The sequence below is a fragment of the Mesoplodon mirus genome, assembly GCF_964341445.2.
Source record: "Mesoplodon mirus genome assembly, chromosome: 14".
NCBI classification, from domain to species: domain Eukaryota; kingdom Metazoa; phylum Chordata; class Mammalia; order Artiodactyla; family Ziphiidae; genus Mesoplodon; species Mesoplodon mirus.
The window spans coordinates 64,536,395-64,551,644 of record NC_138990.1 but is presented as its reverse complement, the minus strand read 5'-3'; the positions used below and the strand labels follow the sequence as shown (position 1 = coordinate 64,551,644).

General features: G+C 41.7%; 1 protein-coding gene across 3 annotated transcripts in view; it reads right to left on the bottom strand.

Annotated features, from left to right (window-relative positions):
• Positions 1 to 15,250, bottom strand: part of STON1 (stonin 1) — a 61,558-nt gene that overhangs the window by 20,730 nt on the left and 25,578 nt on the right. Inside the window, exon 1 of one of the 3 annotated variants that reach the window (XM_082641999.1) lies at positions 13,175 to 14,932. The exons of 1 other annotated variant lie outside the window; for it this stretch is intronic. The gene's annotated coding sequence lies outside the window, so the exon portion shown is untranslated. Of the gene's footprint in view, positions 1 to 246; positions 296 to 13,174; positions 14,933 to 15,250 lie in introns of those variants that run through there. One more of the 3 variants, XM_082642000.1, reaches the window with a different exon arrangement.

The window sequence follows — 15,250 nt, the reverse complement described above, 5'->3', positions numbered from 1 at the left end:
ACGTACCTGGGTAGGGCAAAAGAAAAAAGGAAAAACTGAGACAAAAGAATAGGGACAGGACCTGCACCTCTGGGAGGGAGCTGTGAAGGAGGAAAAGTTTCCACACACTAGGAAGCTCTTTCACTAGTGGAGACAGGGGGGTGGGGGAGGAAGCTTCAGAGCCACAGAGGAGAGCGCAGCAACAGGGGTGCAGAGGGCAAAGCAGAGAGATTCCTGCACAGAGGATCCATGCCAACCAGCACTCACCAGTCTGACAGGCTTGTCTGCTCACTTGCAGGGGCAGGTGGGGGCTGGGAGCTGAGGCTCTGGCTTCGGAGGTCAGATCCCAGGGAGAGAACTGGGGTTGGCTGCATGAACACAGCCTGAAGGGGGCTGGTGTGCCACAGCTAGCCAGGAGGGAGTCTGGGAAAAACTATGGAACTGCGTAAGAGGCAAGAGACCATTGTTTTTGGGGTGTGCGAGGAGAGGGGATTCAGAGCACCACCTTAACAAGCTTTAGAGATGGGTGCAAGCCAGCTACCAGTGCGGACACCAGAGATGGGCATGAAACGCTAAGGCTGCTGCTGCAGCCACCAAGAAGCCTGTGTGCAAGCACAGGTCACTATCCACTCCTCCCCTCCCGGGAACCTGTGCAGCCCACCACTGCCAGGGGCCTGTGATCCAGGGACAACTTCCCTAAGAGAACACACAGCGCATCTCAGGCTATTGCAATGTCACGCAGGCTTCTGCCACCAAAGGCTCGCTCCGCATTCTCTACCCCTCCCTCCCCCCAGCCTGAGTGAGCCAGAGCTCCCTAATCAGCTGCTATTTTAACTCCATCCTGTCTGAGGGAAGAACAGATGCCCTCAGGCGACCCAAATGCAGAGGCAGGGCCAAATCCAAAGCTGAACCCCAGGAGCTGTGTGAACAAAGAAGAGAAAGGGAAATTTTCCCCAGCAGCAGCAGGAGCAGCAGATTAAATCTCCACAATCAACTTGATGTACCCTGCATCTGTGGAATACCTGAATAGACAACGAATCATCCCAAAATTGAGGCAGTGAACTTCGGGAGCAACTGTAGACTTGGAATTTGCTATCTGCATCTAATTTGTTTCTGGTTTTATGTTTATTGTAGTTTAGTATTTAGAGTTATTATCATTGGTAGATTCGTTTATTGATTTGGTTGCTCTCTCCCTTTTTTTTATAAATAGATATATTTTTTTCCTTTTTCTTTTTTGTGAGTGTGTATGTGTATGCTTCTTTGTGTGATTTTGTCTGTATAGCTTCGCTTTTACCATTTGTCCTAGGGTTCTGTCTGTCCATTTTCTTTGTTTGTTTTTGTTTTTTTTGTATAGTTTTTAGTGCTTGTTATCATTGGCGGACTTGTTTTTTGGTTTGGCTGCTCTCTTCTTTTTTACTTTTTATTATATTTTAATTTTTTAATTTTTAATAATTCTTTTATTTTTTATTTTAATAACTTTATTTTATTTATTATTTTTTTCTCTCTTCCTTTCTTATTTTCTCTCTTTTCTTCTGAGCCGTGTGGCTGATAGGGTCTTGGGGCTCCAGCCATGTGTGAGGACTGTGCCTCAGAGGTAGGAGAGCCGAGTTCAGGACATTGGTCCACCAGAGACCTCCCGGCTCCACATAATATGAAACAGCAAAAGCTCTCCCAGAGATCTCCATCTCAACGTTAAGACCCAGCTCCACTCAACAACCAGCAAGCTACAATGCTGGACACCCTATGCCAAACAACTAGCAAGACAGGAACACAATCCCACCCATTAGAAGAGAGACTGCCTAAAATCATAATAAGGTCACAGACACCCCAAAACACACCACCGGATGTGGTCCTGCCTACCAGGAAGACAAGATCCAGCCTCATCCCCCAGAACACAGGTACCAGTCCCCCCCATCAGGAAGCCTCCACAACCCATTCAACCAAACCTTAGGCACTGGGGGCAGACACCAAAAACAACGGGAACTACAAACTGGCGGCCTGCAAAAAGGAGACCCCAAACACAGTAAGTTAAGAAAAATGAGAAGACAGAGAAACACACAGCAGATGAAGGAGCAAGGTAAAAACCCACCAGACCAAACAAATGAAGAGGAAATAGGCAGTCTACCTGAAAAAGAATTCAGAATAATGATAGTAAAGATGATCCAAGATCTTGGAAATAGAATGGAGAAAATACGAGAAACGTTTAACAAGGAACTAGAAGAATTAAAAAGCAAACAAACAACGATGAACAACACAATAAATGAAATTAAAAATTCTCTAGAAGGAATCAATAGCAGAATGACTGAGGCAGAAGAACGGATAAGTGACAGGGAAGATAATATAGTGGAAATAACTACCACAGAGCAGAATAAAGAAAAAAGAAAGAAAAGAATTGAGAACAGGGTCAGTGACCTCTGGAACAACATTAAATGCAACAACATGCCAATTATAGAGGTCCCAGAAGAAGAAGAGAAAAAGAAAGGGACTGAGAAAATATTTCAAGAGATTATAGTTGAAAACTTCCCTAATATGGGGAAGGAGATAGTCAATCAAGTCCAGGAAGCGCAGAGAGTCCCATACAGGATAAATCCATGGAGAAACATGCCAAGACACATATTACTCAAACTACGAAAAATTAAATACAAAGAAAAAATAAAAGCAGCAAGGGAAAAGCAACAAATAACATACAAGGAAATCTCCATAAGGTTAACAGCAGATCTTTCAGCAGAAACTCTGCAAGCCAGAAAGGAGTGGCAGGACATAAAGTGATGAAAGGGGAAAAGCTACAACCAAGATCACTCTACCCAGCAAGGATCTCATTCAGATTTGATGGAGAAATTAAAACCTTTAGAGACAAGCAAAAGCTAAGAGAATTCAGCACCACCAAGCCATCTTTACAACAAATGCTAAAGGAACTTCTCTAGGCAGAAAACACAAGAGAAGCAAAAGACTTACAATAACAAACCCAAAACAGTTAAGAAAATGGTAATAGGAACATACATATCAATAATTACCTTAAATGTAAATGGATTAAATGCTCCCACCAAAAGATATAGACTGGCTGAATGGATACAAAAACAAGACCCGTATATATGCTGTCCACAAGAGACCCACTTGAGGCCTAGGGACACATACAGACTGAAAGTGAGGGGATGGAAAAAGATAGTCCATGCAAATGGAAATCAAAAGAAAGATGGAGTAGCAATTCTCATATCAAAAAAATTGAATTTAAAATAAAGACTATTATAAGGGACAAAGAAGGACACTACATAATGATCAAGGGATCGATCCAAGAAGAAGATATAACAATTGTAAATATTTATGCACCCAACATAGGAGCACCTCAATATATAAAGCAAATGCTAACAGCCATAAAAGGGGAAATCGACAGTAACACAATCATAGTAGGGGACTTTAACACCCCACTTTCACCAATGGACAGATCATCCAAAATGAAAATAAATAAGAAAACACAAGCTTTAAATGATACATTATACAAGATGGACTTAATTGATATTAATAGGACCTTCCATCCAAAAACAACAGAATACAGTTTCTTCTCAACTGCTCATGGAACATTCTTCAGGATAGATCATATCCTGGGTCACAAATCAAGCCCTGGTAAATTTAAGAAAACTGAAATCGTATCAAGTATCCTTTCCGACCACAATGCTATGAGACTAGATATCAATTACAAGAAAAATCTGTTAAAAATACAAACACATGGGGCTTCCCTGGTGGCACAGTGGTTGAGAGTCCGCCTGCCAGGGGACACGGGTTCGTGCCCCAGTCTGGGAAGATCCCAAGTGCCGCGGAGCGGCTGGGCCCGTGAGCCATGGCCGCTGAGCCTGTGTGTCCAGAGCCTGTGCTCCACAACAGGAGAGGCCCCAACAGTAAGAGGCCCGCATACCACAAAAAAACACACAAAAACACATAGAGGCTAAACAATACACTACTAAATAACCAAGAGATCACTGAAGAAATCAAAGAGGAAATCAAAAAATACCTAGAAACAAATGGCAATGAAAACAAGACAACCCAAAACCTATGGGATGAGGAAAAAGCAGTTCTAAGAGGGAAGTTTAGAGCAATACAATCCTACCTCAAGAAACAAAAAACAACTCAAATAAACAACCTAACCTTACACCTAAAGCAATTAGAGAAAGAAGAACAAAACAATCCAAAAGTTAGCAGAAGGAAAGAAATCATAAAGATAAGATCAGAAATAAAGGAAAAAGAATTGAAGGAAACAATAGCAAAGATCAATAAAACTAAAAGCTGGTTCTTTGAGAAGATAAAATCGATAAACCTTTAGCCAGACTCATCAAGAAAGAAAGGGAGAAGACCCAAATCAATAGAATTAGAAATGAAAACAGAAGTAACAACTTACACTGCAGAAATATAAAGGATCGTGAGAGATTACTACAAGCAACTATATGTCAATAAAATGGATAACCTGGAAGAAATGGGCAAATTCTTAGAAAAGCACAATCTTCCAAGACTGAACGAGAAAGAAATAGAAAATATAAACAGACCAATCACAAGAACTGAAATTGAGACTGTGATTAAAAATCTGCCAACAAACAAAAGCCCAGGACCAAATGGCTTCACAGGCGAATTCTACCAAACATTTAGAGAAGAGCTAACACCTATCCTTCTCAAAGTCTTCCAAAATATAGCAGAGGGAGGAACACTCCCAAAGCCATTCTACAAGGCCACCATCACCCTGATACCAAAACCAGACAAAGATGTCACAAACAAAGAAAACTACAGGCCAATATCACTGATGAACATAGATGCAAACATCCTCAACAAAATACTAGCAAACAGTATCCAACAGCACATTAAAAGGATCATACACCATGATCAAGTGGGGTTTATCCCAGGAATGCAAGGATTCTTCAATATATGCAAATCAATCAATGTGATACACCATATTAACAAACTGAAGGAGAAAAACCATATGATCATCTCAATAGATGCAGAAAAAGCTTTCGACGAAGTTCAACACCCATTTATGATAAAAACCCTCCAGAAAGTAGGCCTAAAGGGAACTTACCTCAACATAATAAAGGCCATATATGACAAACCCACAGCCAACATCGTTCTCAGTGGTGAAAAACAGAAACCATTTGGAAGTTTTAGCCACAGCAATCAGAGAAGAAAAAGAAATAAAAAGAATCCAAATCGGAAAAGAAGAAGTAAAGCTGTCACTGTTTGCAGATGACATGATACTATACATAGAGAATCCTAAAGATGCTACCAGAAAACTACTAGAGCTAATCAATGAATTTGGTAAAGTTGCAGGATACAAAATTAATGCACAGAAAGCCCTTGCATTCCTATACACTAATGATGAAAAATCTGAAAGAGAAATTAAGGAAACACTCTCATTTACCATTGCAACAAAAAGAATAAAATACCTAGGAATAAACCTACCTAGAGAGACAAAAGACCTGTATGCAGAAAACTATAAGACACTGATGAAAGAAATTAAAGATGATACCAACAGATGGAGAGATAGCAACAATCCATGTTCTTGGATTGGAAGAATCAATATTGTGAAAATGACTACACTACCCAAAGCAATCTACAGATTCAATGCAATCCCTATCAAATTACCAATTGCATTTTTTAAAGAACTAGAACAAAAAATTGCCCAATTTGTATGGAAACACAAAAGACCTCAAATAGCCAAAGCAATCTTGAGGGAAAAAAATGGAGCTGGAAGAATCAGACTGCCTTACTTCACACTATACTACAAAGCTACAGTAATCAAGACAATATGGTACTGGCACAAAAACAGAAATATAGATCAATGGAACAGGATAGAAAGCCCAGAGATGAATCCACACACCTATGGTCAACTAATCTATCACAAAGGAGGCAAGGATATACAATGAAGAAAAGACAGTCTCTTCAATAAGTGGTGCTGGGAAAACTGGACAGCTACATGAGAAAAAATGAAATTAGAACACTCCCGAACACCATATATAAAAATAAACTCAGGGCTTCCCTGGTGGCGCAGTGGTTGAGAGTCCGCCTGCTGAGGCAGGGGACACGGGTTCATGCCCCGGTCTGGGAGGATCCCATATGCCGCGGAACGGCTGGGCCCGTGAGCCATGGCCGCTGAGCCTGTGCGTCCGGAGCCTGTGCTCTGCAACAGGAGAGGCCACAACAGTGAGAAGCCCGCGTACCGCAAAAAAATTTTTAAAAAAACAAAAAAAACTCAAAATGGATTAGAGACCTAAATGTAAGACCGGACACTATAAAACTCTTAGAGGGAAACATAGGAAGAACACTCTTTGACATAAATCACAGCAAGATCTTTTTTGACCCACCTCCTAGAGCAATGGGAAAAAAAAAAAGGGACCTAATGAAACTTCAAAGCTTTTGCACAGCAAAGGAAACTATAAACAAGACAAAAAGACAACCCTCAGAATGGGAGAAAATATTTGCAAACGAATCAATGGACAAAGGATTACTCTACAAAATATATAAAGAGCTCATGCAACTCAATATTACAAAAACAACGCAATCAAAAAATGGGCAGAAGACCTAAATAGACATTTCTCCAATGAAGACATACAGACAGCCAAGAAGCACATGAAAAGCTGCTCAACATCACTAATCATTAGAGAAATGCAAATCAAAACTACAATGAGGTGTCACCTCACACTGGTTAGAATGGGCATCATCAGAAAATCTACAAAAAACAAATGCTGGAGAGGGTGTGGAGAAAAGGGAACCCTCTTGCACTGTTGGTGGGAATGTAAATTGATACAGCCACTATGGAGAACAGTACGGAGGTTCCTTAAAAATCTAAAAATACAATTACCATATGACCCAGCAACCCCACTACTGGGCATATACCCAGAGAAAACCATAATTCAAAAAAGACACTTGCACCCCAATGTTCATTGCAGCACTGTTCACAATAGCCAGGTCATGGAAGCAACCTAAATGCCCATCAACAGATGAATGGATAAAGAAGATGTGGTACATATATACAATGGAATATTACTCAGACATAAAACAGAACGAAATTGGGTCATTTGTAGAGACGTGGATGGACCTAGAGACTGTCATACAGAGTGAAACAAGTCAGAAAGAGAAAAACAAATATCGTATATTAACGCATATATGTGGAATCTAGAAAAATGGTACAGATGAACCGGTTTGCAAGGCAGAAATAGACAGACAGATGTAGAGGACTAATGTAGGGACACAAAGGAGGGAAGGAGCAGTGGGATGAATTGGGAGACTGGGATTGATATATATACACCAATATGTATAAAATAGATAACTAATGAAAGCCTGCTGTATAGCACAGGGAACTCCACTTCGCTGTACAGCACAGGGAACTCCACTTCGCTGTACAGTAGAAACTAACACAACATTGTAAAACAACTATACCCCAATTTTTAAATTTTTTTTTAATTGCAGTGCTTTTGAATCAATTCAAAAAGTCTTTATTTGAATGACTTTTATGTAGTTAGACCTTGTTAGTGCTATAGAAAATACAGGAGGAGAAGATAAAAACCCAATTTATAATGAACTTATAACCCATTGACAGCCCCAAAGGTTTACAGTTTAGAAGCATTTTCAAATTCATGATCTCACTTATCAAAACAACCCTGGGAGGTATATATCATTATTCCCAGTTTATGGCTGAGATGACTTGGATTTAGAGTCATTACCTAAAGTCACCCAACTGGTAAGAGGCAGAACTAGGATTTTTTTTTATAATAGGTTTATTGATATACAATTCACATATATAGGGACTTCCCTGGTGGTCCAATGGGTAAGACTCCACGCTCCCAATGCAGGGGGCTCGGGTTCAATCCCTGGTCAGGGAGCTAGATCCTGCATGCATGCCGCAACTAAGAGTTCACATGCCGCAACTAAAGATCCTGCATGCCACAATGAAGATCCCCAGTGCTGCAACTAAGACCCAGTGCAGCCTAAATAAATAAATAAATAAATAAATAAATTGAAAAATTCACCAATGTTTCATTCAGTGATATTCAGAGTTGTGCAACCATCACTACTATCTAATTCCAGAACATTCTTAACAATTTAAAAATAAACTTTGTACCTATTAGCAGTCACTTCCGATTTTCCTCCTCCCCCAGGCCCTGACAATCTCCTTTCTTTTCCTATGAATTTGCTTAGTCTGGGCATTTCATTTAAATAGAATCTAAAACATATGGCCTTTTGTGCCTGGCTTCCTTCACTTAGCATGATGTCTTCAAAGTTCATCCATGTTGAGGCACGTATCAGAACTGCATTCCTCTTTGTGGCTGAGTAATATTTCATCGTGAGAATATCTCACATTTTGTTTACCCACTCATCAGTTGAGGGACATTTGGTTTGCTTCTATTTTTTGGCCATTATGAATAATCCTTCTATGAGCATTTGTGCAGAAGTCTCAGTGTGATCATTTCTCTTGGGTATATACCTAGGCTAGGAAAGAACCAGATTTTGAACACAGGTCACTTCATCCTGATGTAGTACAACGTATATTATTGGAAGTATTCTAATGATATCAGAGGCAATGAGCTGTACAGGCCCCAGCACTGACCTAGGGGCTGGGTACCCGAATGCTGGTCACTGTTCTGCCACTTACAAGCTGTGTGCTAAGCCCCTCCAGACATTCACTGATTAGAGTAGAATAATCTCTGAGGTCATTTCCAACTCTAAAATAATTCTATTGTGGTTGACATCCAACTGACTTTTTTTTCCAAAGCAGAAATTGTGTTACCACTGGGATTTTTTTTTTTTTTTTTTTTTTTTTTTTGCGGTACGCGGGCCTCTCACTGTTGTGGCCTCTCCCGTTGCTGAGCACAGGCTCCGGACGCGCAGCGTCCATGGCTCACGGGACTAGCCGCTCCGCGGCATGTGGGATCTTCCCGGACCGGGGCACGAACCCGTGTCCCCTGCATCAGCAGGCGGATTCTCAACCACTGCGCCACCAGGGAACCCCTACCACTGGGATTTTTAACCTAACTGACAGAAAGTAAAACTCCGTAAGATCTACTGATGTGAAAATTCAAAATCTGTTGGAATAAAGCCCATGAGAAAGGCATGTTTTTCTCCCTCTGACCCGCTTGCTCACCTCCCCTTGTGGATAATGAAGGCTCAACCAGTGCTGTCATTCAAGTTTGGAAAAGAGCCAACACAAAGAAAGAGAGGGCCTGGGGCTCCACTGGGGACTGGGCACGCTCAGTGTTGTCATTTGCTAAATCCACACATTCCTGAGGGCACAAAAACACACAGTGGAGCAGCAGCCCAGGCCAGCTGGCTCTCTCTGGAGGGCATTTCACTGTCACTGCCCTTGGTTTAGAGTTGCCATAAAGCACTTTCCCTTTGAAGCAGGAAGAGCAGTGTTTCCATGGGACACAGCCAGGAGGCTCAGAGGCAGGAGATCAGCAACAATATTTCTTGATCCATCCCATCCCACCATCTTCAGAAGGAATTCAGCCAAAATAATTCTTCGTATAGGGTGAGAGATTGTGTAAATATTTGCTTTAGTTGGGTTTATAAAAAGGAAAGAAAAAGAGAAGACCAAGAGAAGAAATAATTCAGCTTCAGACTGAATTCTGTTCTGATCTACACCAAACATTTCACTTCATCCATTTTCCATTGGGAGCTTCAAAATTTGGAAGTGATACTGGTTTCTTCAGAGTTTTTGCTTATTATGAGAAAAAAAGTGACTTCCATAAGCCAAATAAAGAAATCAATCTCACTACTTTTTAAGTGACCCTTGAACCTTTTAAAAGCACACCTTGCAAAAAAATCTACCTTGAAGGCAAAATCTATGCAAAGCACACCCTTTGCCCTGTGTAAGACTCTTCCACAGGGAGGCACTCAGCAAATATAACATAAGTTTAATCCAACCAAACAGAATTGTGCCCAACAGGAACCCAAACCTTTGTCCTTGTTGAAAAGGCAGCACTTAGATGTTGCTCTGAGGTGAGCGGCTAAGACTCCAGCGTTCTGTGGTCAGGGACAGGTTTGCTTCCCACTGTGCTCCTCTTTCTCCTCTTCTGTACCCCTCTTGTGCCCTTATCAATCCTTTATACACGTATTTCCATTTCTCTCTTACCTCTTTTGCCCCTTCCCTCTCTATATGACCTCATCTTTCTATTTTAGTCTCAAAGCACCCCCAACCCCAAGCAGTTCTCCCGAAGTCAACAACTAGAATCAATTCCAACCAGCACTTTCCTTCCCTCCTGACCCATACCCACCCCAAGCAGGGAAAGGGGGGGCCACATCCTCTCCAGAGCATTGGTCTGTCCAAGGCCCACTGGGTCTCAGGGAGGGATGAGAAAGCTCAGAGTCAAGGGATCTAGAATGTGTCTTCTTTTTTTTTTTTTTTTTTTTTTTGCGGTATGCGGGCCTCTCACTGTTGTGGCCTCCCCCGTTGCGGAGCACAGGCTCCAGATGCGCAGGCCCAGCGGCCATGGCTCACGGGCCCAGCCGCTCCGCGGCATATGGGATCCTCCCAGACCGGGGCACGAACCCGTATCCCCTGCATCGGCAGGCGGACTCTCAACCACTGCGCCACCAGGGAGGCCCTAGAATGTGTCTTCTTTTAATCATCTGCAACGTCACGCCATCTACTTCAGGACATTGGAATCCAAAAGTATTCAAGAAATAACACCTATTTAACCTCAGTATTTTTTTTTTCTGCATTGCAAATGGAATAGGATTTCAATCTATGCCTCCCAGAGGGCCCTGAATTCTACCATTCCAGAGCCCTTTCAAGGCAACATGTCATTTAAACTTTACAACAATCCAGAGGTGACGAGAGCAATGGAATGCCATCTCCAAAGTCAGGATCCGGTTAGTGGAGAGCTGGGAACCCAGGACTCCTGGGACCATGTCCCCAGCTGCCTTCCTCTGAAGCAAAGATTCCCCTGGTTCTACTCCCTGGCTTTCTCCTCAGCTGTGGATTCTATCTTATCTTACATACCCTAATCCTTTCAGAGGTCTGTTTTCAGTCAATCTGGATTATCCTGAAACTCCTAGAAGACAATTCCAGACAAACTTCACAGACAGGGCAAGACACCAAGACTCCAAATGAGGCACAGAGAGAAAAGTAAAATGTATTATGGTGGAAATTTCTAGAAGTCAATCTCTGAGGTTTGAAGGTTTCTAGGGGAGCATGTTTGCTTTCCCTTAAGACTGTTAGACATTCTTTTCAGCTGCCTATTTTCAAAGAGGCATCAGGGTCCAGTAAACTTAAGAACAAATTAAAAGTCAGTGCACATGCTTACACTAGGAATAACAAGGTTGTAGGCAGACAGTGGTTTTTCAACCTTTTACCTCAACACCTGTGACAGTGGCATTCAGAAGCATTTAACAACCTCTCAAAATATTTAGGGAAACCCTAAAATAATTAATTACCACCACCATTCTAAGTGTTGGGTCAGCAAAGGAGGGCCCCAGGTCACGACAAACGTGAGAAAGGCTGTACTTACACACAATTCCTGCACCTGACCCCCTTCTTCCACGGAAGAAATCATACCAGGAGAAAGACAAATATTATATGATACCACATATCTAAGAAAGTAGTACAAATGAACTTATTTGCAAAACAGAAACAGACTCACAGACATAGAAAACAAACTTATGGTTACCAAAGGGGAGGGGTGGGGGAAGGATAAATTGGGAGTATGGGATTAACAGATGGACACTAACACATATAAAATAGATAAACAACACGGATTTGCTGAATAGCACAGGGAACTATATTCAATATTTTGTAATAAACCATAATGGGAAAGAATCGACAAAATATATATAGATATATACATTTATATGTATAAACGAATTACTTTGCTATACACCTGAAACTACCACAATATTGTAAATCAACTACACTTCAATTAAAAAAATAAAAATAAATCATACTGGAATTCTTATAAAAGTATTATGGAGATGGTCATAAATTTATTCAAATTATTTTAAAAAGTAAACCTTTCACCAATAGAAAGACCTTAAATATTATTAATAATATTGCAAATTATTTACAATAAGCCTTATGAATAAGGAGCACTGGTATGGAAATATGACCTCATCAAAAAGAATTTTTGGATACAAGTTTTCAAGTTATTGTAGGAAATATTCATATATTCTTTGAGAGTCAGAAGGAGGGGTCATGTCTCATCCGTTAGGGCATTTTCCACATTGCCTGCAAATGTCTGACATAAATATGCACCTCAATAAATTTTTGATTGAATAATTTTAAACGGTCTTTTCAGTTTTCCATAAAGTAAAGCTCTATACTGCCCTCCCCAGTTCAAGGAATCATTGAATTTAGAGTTTGTTGTTGTGTTAACCTAACACAACAACAAACATTTATCAAGCACTAGGTGCTCACAGTCTGCTGAGGACTGTACGTGCATAATCGCCTTTAATCCTTACAACCCTATGTGGGGTTGATATAATAATATGATATAATATAAAATTATATATTATTATCATTTTTTTAGAAAAGGAAAATAAGGCTCAGAGAGGTTTATCTACTTGCCTAAAGTCACCCAGCCAGTAAGAGGCAGACCTGGACTATGACCTGGTCCGTCTGATCCCAAAGTCCATGACTGACAGCATCCACCACCCCAGAGGTACCGACAGATCCCAGGACCTGCCGGTGTCACCATGCCACCTTTCACTAAGGGGAAAGCTCCAGGGCAGGAGCCACCACTTCCCGGAGCCAGGAACTCTCTAAACTGAAGGATGCTGTTCTCACCTGAGAAGAGCCTGTTTCTCCACAAAGCCCAGACCAAGCGTCTGCCTTGGGACATCAGGCTGTGGGTAAGACAAACTCTGAGACAGCTGTTCTCAAGAACAACAACTCAGGAGCAATTTGGGTCAATTCTGAGAGTAGCTTTCACATCTCAGCCTGCCCTACCTCCCATCCCTTTTCGACTGCATCAACTGGCCATCCCACCCTTAGTGATGAACAATTATTCAGACTTGCTGCCCAACACATACATTTAGGTCCACCCTCTCTTCTGGTGACCATCTTTGTACACTGTCTAAGTGCATAACTCCCTGCATCCGTCCTTCCTCCCATACCATCCCCCTCCCGCCTCTATTCTCCAGGGTCTACTTCTGCTGTTCTTGGCAGTTTTCCTTTGCTTCTCTGGAGAAACCATGCAAATAAAGTGTAGATATGAAGTTCTACCTTTCCCCGTAGATCGTCCAACAAAATCAGATTAGAGGCATTTGGTTGTTAAATCAGCATTCCAGGTGGTCTGCAGCTGTAGACTCTTTCCCCACTTCAGTGAGTCACCTGTGGAGGCCCCCACCCTCTAGGATGATCTCTAGGCTCTTGCTTCTCTGTCTCTGCCAGGTGCTGGGGGAGGACTGATGCTGAAGAGGTATCCAGCAGAGCTCAGGGAAGCGCCACCGACACCTAACAGCAGCTTCTAGCTCTCAGCCCCGCCCAAACTGTCACTGTCGGGCTGACTCCTACTCAAGCTCCATGAACACATCTGGACCCTGAGCAACGCCCTCGCCTCTAAAGAGGGCTGAATTTAGTCCTTTATGCCTGTGACTTTATTGCTCTACAGCAACGCTGCATAATCTAGAGAAAGAATGTCTTCATGTCAGTTTCTGTGTGGTTTCATTGACTGCCCCCCAAAGAAGGAATTCTCTGACTCTCCCCAATGCCTGACTCCTCAACTGCAATAGTGGAACCAGGCTGCAGCTGCATTTGAAAAAAACAACCCCCCTCTCATTTTGTGTGGTTGGGAGTCTGTAATACCCTCTTTGCATTCCGGGATATATTGAGATATCCCCGAAACAAAGCCAAAGTCAGGGATAGCCCAGTGTGCAAAATGCATCCATGAAGAATTTTCTTAAAGGTTTGCTATGAAAGTGTTTAAAATATTCCTCTAGAATTTTTCCCTCTAAAGGGGAAACTGAAAGTTTGAAACAGATAACACAAAACCCTAAGTGGAGGGAAAACCCTTGCAGAGCACACTCTCAACCTAAGTCGTAGGAGAGGTGTCCACTGCGTGTACTGCATGTATTATTAAAACATACGTTCTGCAGCCCATAATATTTCATCACAAACACATGTGGCATTTAGTTCAGCTCTGTGACAGGAAATACCATTGGTAAAATATTAAACCACAGCAAAACCTATCCGTGCCTTCCAATATTATCCTTGCTGGTTCCCTTCCTACATGTGGCTGGTGGCTGTAAGCTTAAAACCTGAAAACCTGGGACCCACAACCCAAGACTCAGCATCACTCTTGGTCTCAAGAGATTTAATTTCCCAGCGCACGTGTGGCAGAGCCTGGAGACATTTTTGGTCATTACAACGAGCGGTGGGCAGGTGCTACCGTCATCTAGTGAGTAGATGCTGCTGAACGGATCCTATATTGCACAGGATGGCCCCACAGCAAAGAATTATCCAGCCCAACGTATCCGTAGTGCCAAGGCTGAGAAATCCTGCCCTATATTGACGTCAGTGAGCTGAGTGTGGTGAGCGGGTGTCCACCCCTCTGCATGTGTCTACTTTGTGGACAGTGAATAGGAAGCTTCAATTTGGCGATTTGCCTGAAGTTGCACAACCAGAAAATGGTCAGAATTGAACCCTGTGTCGGTCTGCAAATCTCCTGCTCTTTCCACTACATCACACGGTCTACCAGAGCAGGAATCAGAATAGGAGAGAGAGATTCACAATAGCCAAGACATGGAAGCAACCTAAGTGTCCATCAACAGATGAATGGATAAAGAAGATGTGGTATACATACACAATGGAATACTACTCAGCCATAAAAAAGAGTGAAATAATGCCATTTGCGGCAACATGGATGGACCTAGGGATTATCATATTAAGTGAAGTAAGTCAGACAAATATCCAATGTTATCACTTTATATGTGGAATCTAAAAAAATGATACAAATGAACTTATTTACAAAACAGAAACAGATGTACAGACATAGCAAACAAACTTACGTTTACCAAAGGGGAAAGGGGGGAGGGAAAGGGATAAATTCGGAGTATGGGATTAGCAGATACAAGCTACTATTGTAAAATAGATAAACAACAAGGTTGTACTGTATAGCACAGGGAACTACTTTCAATACCTTGTAATAAACTATAATGGAAAAGAAAAAATATAAATAGAAGTTATACATTTGTTTCATTTCAACAAATAAAACAATCCAAAAATGCATAAAGAAAAGTTAATCCTTTTCTGTTTATTTTCATCCCACTACGGTAATTCTTTTAAAAGCACGGTATGCAT